The sequence below is a fragment of the Lolium perenne genome, chromosome 3 (assembly GCF_019359855.2).
Source record: "Lolium perenne isolate Kyuss_39 chromosome 3, Kyuss_2.0, whole genome shotgun sequence".
Lineage (NCBI taxonomy): Eukaryota > Viridiplantae > Streptophyta > Magnoliopsida > Poales > Poaceae > Lolium > Lolium perenne.
The window spans coordinates 247,371,598-247,382,704 of record NC_067246.2 but is presented as its reverse complement, the minus strand read 5'-3'; positions in this window follow the sequence as shown (position 1 = coordinate 247,382,704).

Sequence of the window (11,107 nt, the reverse complement as noted above, 5' to 3'; positions counted from 1 at the left end):
ATAATTTCAATATGAGAGTAGAGAATCATTTAATAGAAAATTCTCGAGCTATTGGTGAATTGCATGGTATTGTGGAGAGAACCTCCAATGATGTTAAGATGCTTTGTAAACATTTTCATATGGTGCAAACTCAAATTGATCAACTCACTAAAGTGCAAAATGACTTGTTAAAAAATAATTCTAAAGAAAAACATGCTTATGAAGTAACAACTAGAGGCGGTGTTTCTACCCAGGATCCTCTATATCCTGAAGGGCATCCCAAAAGAGTTGAACAAGATTCTCAACGAACTGAAACTAGTGCTCCATCTAAGAAAAAGAAAAAGAAACATAAAACTGTTGTAGAATCCTCTGAGCCTGTTAATGATCCTAATAGTATTTCTATTTATGATGCTGAAACTGAAAGTGGTAGTGAACATGATAAAGATAACGATAAGAATGATGCTTCTGATAAAGAAGAGGTTGAAGAAGAACCTGAAAAGCATGCTAAAAATAAAAAGTATACTAAAGAAGATTTTATTGCTAAGAAACATGGTAATGAAAGAGAACCTTGGGTTCAAAAGCAAATGCCTTTTCCTGCTAAGAAACTAAAATCAAAGGAAGAAGAACACTATGATAAATTTTGTGATTGGATGAAACCTTTATTCCTGCAAATCCCTTTGATTGATGCTATTAAATTGCCTCCTTATTCAAAGTATATGAAAGATATTGTCACTAACAAAAGTAAAATTCCTAATGAGGAGATTTCCACTATGCTTGCTAATTACTCTTTTAATGGCAAAGTTCCAAAGAAGCTTGGCGACCCAGGTATACCGACTATTCCTTGTTTTATTAAGAATAATTATGTTAGAACTGCTCTATGTGATTTGGGAGCAGGTGTTAGTGTTATGCCTTTTTCTCTTTATAAGAGACTGTATTTAGATAAGTTGATACCGACTGATATATCTTTGCAAATGGCTGATAAATCTACTTCTATTCTTGTTGGGATATGTGAGGATGTTCCTGTTCAAGTTACTCAGAACTGCTTAATATTAACTGATTTTGTTGTGTTGGAAATGCCTGAAGATGATAATATGTCTATTATTCTTGGGAGACATTTTCTTAACACCGCAGGGGCTGTTATTGATTGCAATAAAGGAAAAGTCACTTTCAATGTCGATGACAAGGAGCATACTGTTTATTTTCCCAAGAAGATCGATAAAATATGTGGAGTCAATACAATTTCTAATGTGAGATCTATCAAAGTGGGAGATATTGATTGTCCAATATATGAGCCTAAAGAAGAATATCAAACTCTTGTGATTGGATCCATATCAATACAATATAAGGTAACATTATTGATTTGAGGTTTATTTCTTCTTATGCTATGTAAAATTTATTTGGTGGCAAGACTTGATCAACCTTGTTAACAAATTCATTTTATATGCATAGAGGAACTAAACAACATTTCTTTCTTCCTCCACTTGTTCTACTTGCTGTAGCACTTTTGCTTTGCAAAGTTCTTTAGTTGATTAGAGATTTCAAAAATCTTTTTCTGCCCAGTAATAATAAATTTGACACCCAGAAATGTGCATTTTTCAAAGTTTTCAAAAATTCACAAAAATTATACCATTGGTCTTATTTTTCGAAGAGGCACCTGGGAACACCTGCGGATGACCAGTGGGGCACCCCAGGGTGGCACCCCACAGGCCGGCGCGGCCAGCAAGGGGGGCGCGCCACCCTGGTGTGTGGGCCCCTCCTTGCCCCACCACTTCATCTTTTCCTCCTACTCTCTTCTCTCTCCCGAAAAAACTCGCACCAGATTTCTCTCACTCGCGTTTCTGCTCAAGAGCTCAAGATTTCTCGATCTCTTTGCTCAGCCCAGATTTCTGTCTGAAATTTGGCACATTTGCTCTCCGGTATGTGACTCCTCCGATTATCGAAGTAGAATTTTGTTTGGTTGAGTATATCTTGAATATTTTGCTGCTATAGGTAACATGTTTAGTGAGCTTGCATGCTTGTTCTAAGTCGTAAAAACTAGTTTTAATACATGATTAGTACTCTAGCAAGTTCCTATAGTAGTTTCCCTCAAATATATGTCACCAAATCAAATTTTATAATGATCGTTGAAAAATTTCAGAAAATGGAATGGAGTAGGCACCAACTCAACCAACAAGAATTGGAGGTGCAACAGGTTATGAGAGTTCACCACGAAGAAGGAGTATACCCCTCCTACTACCCGTGCGTTGATTTTATGAGAAGTGAAGGAATCTTGCAAGATGTTCAAAATCTGATTTCCAATGCAGGGTTGGGAAATTTTGCTGTTGGTGAACCATACCAATATGCAAAACTGACCATGTCTGTAGTGCAAGATTTTGAATTTAATTGGTCGCAATCTAACCCCATGGTTCGGTACAAAATTTATAATAAAACTGTCAACTTGCCATTCGATGATTTTTGTGCAGCAATTAGAGTGCCGCAATGGGGATCATGCGAGAAGATAAGGGGATCGCCGCAAGAGCTCTTGAACCTCTTCAAGATGATTTGTCATGGAAGAAGCTTCTCAGAGGATGGTGGTAAAATCAGTAGTATTCAACTCCCAGCTATTCGTTACTTTGCTTATTTCATCACCAAGTGCGTTCTTGCTAGAAAGAATGCAAGTAAGTTATCTATCCAGGATTTAGCCTTTCTAGCTGCTGCATTACAAGGTGATAGGACTTATAACTTGGGTGCTTTGATAGCCTATAGACTTGCTACTAACCGTGAGAAGGGAGGAATTTGTGGAGGTCTCATCGCCTCTCGTTTATTAGCTTTGCATGGTGTAGAAACTCACCATCTTGATATTCAGCTCCCCATAGAGAAACTTGACATAGTCTCCATGATTAAGCATGAATTTGTTTCTGATTTGTCTAATTTGAGTAACCTGTCTTACAAGATGACATTTTACAAGAAAACTTGGAGAACAACTAAGAAAACTGAAAAACTAGTAGGATTGCATGCACCTGTTCTATTTAACCTTGATTCCAGGGAGGATTGGTCAGTCACGGAAGGTGCACTGAATGCATACATAGAGGGAGGAGGCCATCATGCAAGAGACAACACGGAGGAGGCCGAGGAACGCCTCGACTCGTCATCCGATGCAGCAAGTTCTTCGCATCAACAAGTTGGGCATGAGGAGCCTTCGCCCTTTTCTTCTGCACCAGGACCTTATTATGACTACGCCATGTATAATCCACCGGCGTGGAACCCTGACCCTCGCTGGGGTTGATCTCCACTTGGGACAAAAGCCTAAGCTTGGGGGGAGGTATACCGGCATCACTCATTCTTTGCATATTATGGTTGCTGGATACATGTATATACTTGTTTAGCTTCTTAAAGTGGTTTCTAATGAGAGGGAGATGATATTTGGGGAAGTGCTGTCTAAAAAACAGATTCTGGGCTGTTACTAAAAAAAATCCTGTGCGCAGCCAGAACGTTATTTTGAGCTGCCAAATTTTGTGCATGTTCCCCAGGTTGTTATCTAACTTTCATTAGTTGAACACTTTTCGAACTGAGCAGCGGAAGAATTTCTTAAAAATCGATTACTGTACTGCTGTCAAGTTTTGGCAGATTTCTGCCATCTTGCTTTTCTGTGTTTCTTTTAGTTTTCATTTTCTTGTTTTTGCTTTGTTTCTTTCCTAAAACACAAAAATACCAAAAATATTTCTGTTGTTTCTCTTTACCATTTGTTTACTTTGGTTTCTTGTTTTTATTTTGCTTTGTTTGCTATCGTTGGTTTGCTATAAGAAAACCCAAAAAGATTTTGCTTTGTTTGCTTGTTTCCTTTTGTTCTTGTTTCTAATTCAAAAACACCATAAATATTTGCTGTTATTCTTCGGTTTTGTAAAGTTCATTATGAGTTCAATGGTCTTCGGTGGCTGGAGCGTGGTTTTCATTCCATATTATTCAAGCTACACAAGTGAAAAGGCAATAATGACGATCTACGACAATCCGATTGTGGTGAGAGGCTGGTATGAACTCTATTTGTTTTCATTTTTGTACATATACTCATCCATGTGAGCATGCTTAGTTGGTTCATGTGAGGTATATGTCACTTAAGAAAGTCTAGTAGTTCATGATCTCTCATGATTAGTTCCAATTTATTAATATGAGTAGCATGTCACATGACATTGTGGTATCCTCCTCTGAATAATTCACTTGAATCAACTTGGCACATGCTCACGCATGCGTATGACTGAACAAAAGCCAATGAAGCCTCGATGATTTACTTCACCTTAGAGTTCTTGTATCACTTTTATGCCTCCGTTAATTTATTTTGTCGCAAGCATGATTATGACAGTTACTGCTCTCTTGATTGTCGCTTCCCAGCCTATTGCTAGCCTTCACTTGTACTGAGCGGGAACGCTGCTCGTGCTTCCAAACCCCTGAAAACCAAGTTATTCCAAAGTGTCCACCATAAATACCTATGCATGGCATTTCAAACCATTTCAAGTAAATTCTCATGTGCTACCTTTAAAACCTTCAAAAAAATGGTTCTCAATTTGTGTCAATGTTTTATAGCTCATGAGGAAGTATGTGGTGTTTTATCTTTCGATCTTGTTATTTACTTTTGACAGACTTTCACAATGGACTAGTGGCTTCATCCGCTTATCCAATAATTTTGCAAAAAGAGCTGGCAATGGGGTTCCCAGCCCCAATTAATCAACTTTCATTAATAATTCTCTTCACATGTTTTGCCCTGATTTATCAGTAAGCAACTTAAATTGCAAATAGACACTCCTCCATGGTATGTGATTGATGGAAGGCACCCGAGGATTCGGTTAGCCATGGCTTGTGTAAGCAAAGGTTGGGGGGAGTGTCATCCATAATGAAACTAAAATATATGTGTAAACAAAAGAGAAGAGGGATGATTTACCTTGCTGGTAGAGATAACGTCCTTCATGGGAGCCGCTCTTGAAAGTCTGGTTGACGAGGTAGTTAGAGTACCCACTATCATTCGTTGACAACAACAAACACCTCTCAAAATAATTTTACTCCTGTTTTACAAATGAAAAGCTCTAGCACATGTTAATCCCTGCTTCCCTCTGCGAAGGGTCAATCTTTTACTTTTACATTGAGTCTCCATCCTTTCTTTGAGCACTTTCTTGAGAGCACAACTGTCATTCTTAGTATAATATGCCTGTCCCAAAATGTGATTAATTGTGGTATAACTTTGATGCTTTTGTCTTTGATAACCTCTACTTCCAGTCTTCCCATGAACTTCAAAGGTGCCCAAGCATTTATGTTTTGCTGTACAAACACGGGCAAGCGAGATACCACTTTATCATATCCTTCTATGAATATTGCAATCCTGCTTATAGACATGATTCATGATGCTCATTATTAATTTGTTGGTACCTTTTCCATGATTGACATAGCTATTAGATGATTTTATTTGCATGTACCTTATTATGAATTGCTTAAGTACTTGCCATATCATGAGAATATTTACATCATATGAACAAATGTGTTCGTGAAAGTTCTTTTATCGCACTCAGTTGTTAACTGAATTGCTTGAGGACAAGCAATAAGCTAAGCTTGGGGGAAGTTGATACGTCCAAAACGTATCTACTTTCCCTAACACTTTTGCTATTGTTTTGACTCTAATTTGTGTATTTTGGATGCAACTAACACGGACTAACGCTGTTTTCAGCAGAACTGCTCTGGTGTCTCGTTTTTGTGCAGAAATCCAACTTTCAGGAAAATCCTCGGAATTTATGCCAAAGGTCTTATTTTTCCAGAAGAATTACGGAGCCAGAAGGGCAAGCCAGGTGGAGGCCCGAGGCCCCCACACCCTAGGCCGGCGCGGCCCAGGAGGGGGGCGCGCCGCCCTATTGTGTGGCCGCCTCGGCTGGCTCCCGACGCCCTCCTCTGGACTACTTAACGCCTTCGACCTAAAAACGCACGGGGGTTAGACGAAATCGCCAGAAGACATCCAGTACGCCGCCACCATCGCGAAACTCCGTCTCGGGACCAGAAACTCCGTTCTGGCACTCCGCCGGGACGGGGAATTGGAGGAGATCGTCGCCATCATCACCACCGACGCCTCTCCATCGACCAACCATGTTTCCCCCATCCATGTGTGATTAATTCCCCCGCTGTAGGCTGAAGGGGATGGTAGGGATTGGATGAGACTGGTCATGTAATAGCATAAGATTGTTAGGGCATAGTTCCTAGTGTCCGTAATTGGTACTTTTATGATATTGTTGCAACTTCATGCTTAATGCTTGTCACTAGGGCCCGAGTGCCATGATCTCAGATCTGAACATGTTATCAATTCATGATGATATTCATTGCTTTATGATCTTACCTGCAAGTTGTATACACGTATTGTTGTCCGGAACCCGAGGCCCCAAAGTGACGGAAATTGGGACAACCGAAGGGGAAGGCGGTGATATGAGGATCACATGTGTTCACGGAGTGTTAATGCTTTGCTCCGGTGCTCTATTAAAAGGAGTACCTTAATTTCCAGTAGATTCCCTAGAGGCCCGGCTGCCACCGGCTGGTAGGACAAAAGATGTTGTGCAAGTTTCTCATTGCGAGCACGTACGACTATATATGGAACACATGCCTATTGATTGATTAGTACTTGAATACCGTTTTATTATTATCTGCAAATGCCCTGCTTTGATTGTTACATGAGTTTCTCTCATCCATGCAACGCCCGTTCATCCATCCCTGTGCCTACAGTATTTTAATCCTGCTGTTTACTATAATCACTACTGCTGTCTTTGTTACTCTGCTGCCGTTATTTCACTACTGCTACTGCTATAAAACTGTTACTACTGATAAACTCTTGCGAGCAAGTCTGTTTCCAGGTGCAGCTGAATTGACAACTCCGCTGTTAAGGCTTACAAGTATTCTTTGTCTCCCCTTGTGTCGAATCAATAAATTGGGTTTTACTTCCCTCGAAGACTGTTGCGATCCCCTATACTTGTGGGTCATCAATGGCCCAGAGGAGCCGATGATTCGGATGATACCCAAGAGAAGCCGATGATTCGGATGATGGCCGAGAGGAGCCGATAATTTTATCGGGTGCGCGTCCAGCGCTCCCGATGGAAGTAGCCCCCGAGTCTGGGCACTGATGCTTGCAACCGTGAGTAGACTCAAGTCGAGCAACCCGATGTTTATAGTTTTCTTCAGGTGCCGTTGACACATTGTTGTATATTTCAAGGGGCAATCCTTAATTCACTTTGAGCATCGTTGATGCCATTATTTGTAAGTTTTTCGGTAGGTACATATGTATGCACTTTTACCGTGTCAATGCCGTTGGCAAATTTTGAAGGAGCAAATCTTAGTTGCCCGTTTAAGCGTATGTGTATTCGTTGGTCAGCAAATTGTTTGAGTGATCAGCTCGTGTTGCAGGTCTTGCTAAACCCGTTGTATGTGCAACTTTGCTTTCAACCGATGTATATTCTGACAGCAGCTCCCGACTGTATCGGAAGCACTAACTCTGCCGATGAGCCCGTTGTTCTTTGATATTTCCATAAGTAAAATATCGAACATGGGTTGTTTTATATGTATTTCCAGACTCTTGCTATTTATGGCGCTCGTAGAGGCATCTGTAGCAGAGGGAAAGGTCAGCGTCCTTGTTTGTTTCATGATCCTTGCTATTTGCGGCACTCTTTGAGGCATCTATAGCAAAGGAAAAGAGTAAGGTTCCCGTTGTTTCATGATCCTTGCTATCTGCGGCACTCTTTGAGGCATCTATAGCAAAGGAAAAGAACAAGGTCCCCGTTGTTTCATGATCCTTGCTATCTGCGGCACTCTTTGAGGCATCTATAGCAAAGGAAAAGAACAAGGTCTCCGTTGTTTCATGATCCCTGCTATCTGCGGCACTCTTTGAGGCATCTATAGCAAAGAAAAGAACAAGGTTCCCGTTGATTTTGCATCATAGCACTCGTAATTTCAGAGGCTTTTTCAGAGTGCAATCTCTGGACGTATTTTCCATCGCACCGATGTTCGTTGAAATATACGAACAAGGTTCCTGACGATGTAGTTCGGGTGTCCCGAATTACTGTAATTGTTCAAAACTTGAGTCTTCATATCTTCTTGGGTTCCAGCGAACCGGCGCTCCCGATGGGAGTAATAGTCTTCATATCTTCTTGAATTCCGGCGTGGATTCCAATGAACCAGTGCCCAGCGAACCGGCGCTCCCGATGGGAGTAATAGTCTTCATATCTTCTTGAATTCCAGCTAACCAGCGCTCCCGATGGGAGTAACCGCAATAGTTCGAAGATATTCCAGGAGCCCCCGAGTAATTCTAGCGCTCCCGAGAGTGCATCAGGAGAAGATATATCCAGGGCCGAAGAGGATAAGTTCATCGAGTAATCATAAATGATGAAGCCATTGACCCGAGGTAATCCATGCGGCGGACGCATTCGAAATAATTCCGCCACCCGAGATAGTCCATGCGGCAGGTGCAGCCGAAATAATTCCGCGGACAGAGATGGTCCATGCGACAGGCGCAGCCGAACTAATTCCGCAGGCAGAGATAGTCCATACGGCAGGCGCAGCCGAAATAATTCTGCGGACAGAGATAGTCCACGCGGCGCCTAGCTGACGTGGCAGATGAAGAGGACGCGGTTGACATAGCCGATCCGCTGCGGGTGAGCATCCGAGTATATCGGTTCCGTAATGTTGTGTCCGCGGCAGGTGAGCCCCCGAGTAAGAAAAGTGCGCGATGGCGGGCGCGGTCAGCCGAGCAGGGCAATCGACGGGCGAGCTCCCGAATATATCAAGTCTACGATGCAACGAGCGAGCTCCCGAGCGTGGCGACTGTGCGCGGTGAAGCAGTCGAAGCTTGTTCCGATCTGCAGTCATATTACAGCGCAAAAAACTGTGCACAAATAATAGTATGAGCCAAAAATATTTGACTAAAATAAATTTTGCATAATTAGAATTATAGCACCTGGTTATTTTGTCGGATGAAATCGGACTGTCGTGCGAAATCGAGTTCCGCTTGAATCTGTATCTCTTTTTTTAAATCTCAATATAGGAGTTGATCTCTTCTTAATTTTCCTTTTGAGCCAGCTTGCGTGTATTCTGCTTCCTTTCCAGAAAACTTGTACTAAATCGGGTTTTCTTTCCTTAGATTTGAAAACGTCCTAGTGCTGATGCCTCCCGATGGATCAAGTGAATTGATCGGCCAGCCGACCACCAACAGCTTGAGGCGCCCGATGCTTTGAGTTCCCCTGAGTGTACTTGAAGTCCTGTTGCCAAGTAATAGCCACGCTACGTGAATCAGAATTTTTATCCTTGTACTGATTTGCCAGGAGACATCATTAACCACGCCGTGATCATATGGCATGAAACTGCTTTTGTCGTGGGTTTGTCATGTGTCCTGATCCAATGCAAGCTGGTCTTCTTCTCTTGCTATGCAGTACTCGACGAATCATGTAACGCTGCTGGCGGCCGCGCGCACCCGTACACGAGTAGATGTCCAGCGTTGTCCCCAGCTGCGTAACTCATCTGATCGAACCTAAACTTTCCGATTTTTTGATCTTGTTGTTGATGAACTTGATGGATCTTGCCCGGATCACAAAATCCAGTCGTCGCAATTCCCACAGACGGCGCCAATTGACGAGGCGGTTCCTCGGCAATGCCCACCATGAGGGGCTTGGGTTTTAGAGAAAGGCGACGACGGAAGTTCCGGGAGCGAAGCGGTACACGACGTACTCAGGTTCACGTCCCCGCGGTGGAGGACTTGGGTTTTAGAGAAAGGCGACGACGGAAGTTCCGGGAGCGAGGCGGTACACGACGTACCCAGGTTCACGTCCCCGCGGTGTAGGATCGCTACGTCCTGCTAGCAATCCACTATATGAATATATGGGTACAGGGGGCCGCCATAGGCGGAGTTGTTGGATCTAGTCTAGTTCTAATCCGCGGGTTGCGGTGTCTAGGCATGTCGCCTCTATGATTATGTTTCTGAATATGCCTGTCTAAGGGGTGCCCCTGCCTGGCTTTATATATCAGCCAAGCTAGGGTTTACAAGAGTCCTAGTAGGATTCATATTGGAGTCTTCTTTCCTTGTAGTCCAAGTTGAGGCGCGTGCAGGTCCATCTTGTTGAGTCCTTGAGCTGGTCTAGCTTCATAGTTTGCACCGGGTATGGTAATGTCGAGTACCCGAAGGGTTATGCCCACGTCATCAAGTATATAACAGATGAATCCTGGTGTCAGGGGGGTACGTGAACACCCCTAGCTGCTCGACACGTGTCTAACACCGTCAATTAATCCGTTAGCATGCGTGTGATGCGTGCAGTTAACACACGTCCGTTGGGAACCCCAAGAGGAAGGTGTGATGCGTACAGTAGCAAGTTTTTCCTCAGTAAGAAACCAAGGTTATCGAACCAGTAGGAGTCAAGGAACACGTGAAGGTTGTTGGTGACGGAGTGTAGTGCGACGCAACACCAGAGATTCCGGCGCCAACGTGGAACCTGCACAACACAATCAAAGTACTTTGCCCAAACATAACAGTGAGGTTGTCAATCTCACCGGCTTGCTGAAAACAAAGGATTAACCGTATAGTGTGGAAGATGATGTTTGTTTGCAAAGAACAGTAAAGAACGAGTATTGCAGTAGATTGTATTTCAGATGTAAAGAATGGACCGGGGTCCACAGTTCACTAGTGGTGTCTCTCCCATAAGATAAATAGCATGTTGGGTGAACAAATTACAGTTGGGAAATTGACAAATAGAGAGGGCATAACAATGCACATACATATCACGATGACTACTATGAGATTTAATCAGGGCATTACGACAAAGTACATAGACCGCTATCCAGCATGCATCTATGCCTAAAAAGTCCACTTTCAGGTTATCATCCGAACCCCTTCCAGTATTAAGTTGCAAACAACGGACAATTGCATTAAGTATGGTGCGTAATATAATCAACACAAATATCCTTAGACAAAGCATTGACGTTTTATCCCTAGTGGCAACAGCACATCCACAACCTTAGAACTTTCTGTCACTGTCCCAGATTCAATGGAGGCATGAACCCACTATCGAGCATAAATACTCCCTCTTGGAGTTACAAGTATCAACTTGGCCAGAGCCTCTACTAGCAACGGAGAGCATGCAAGAACATA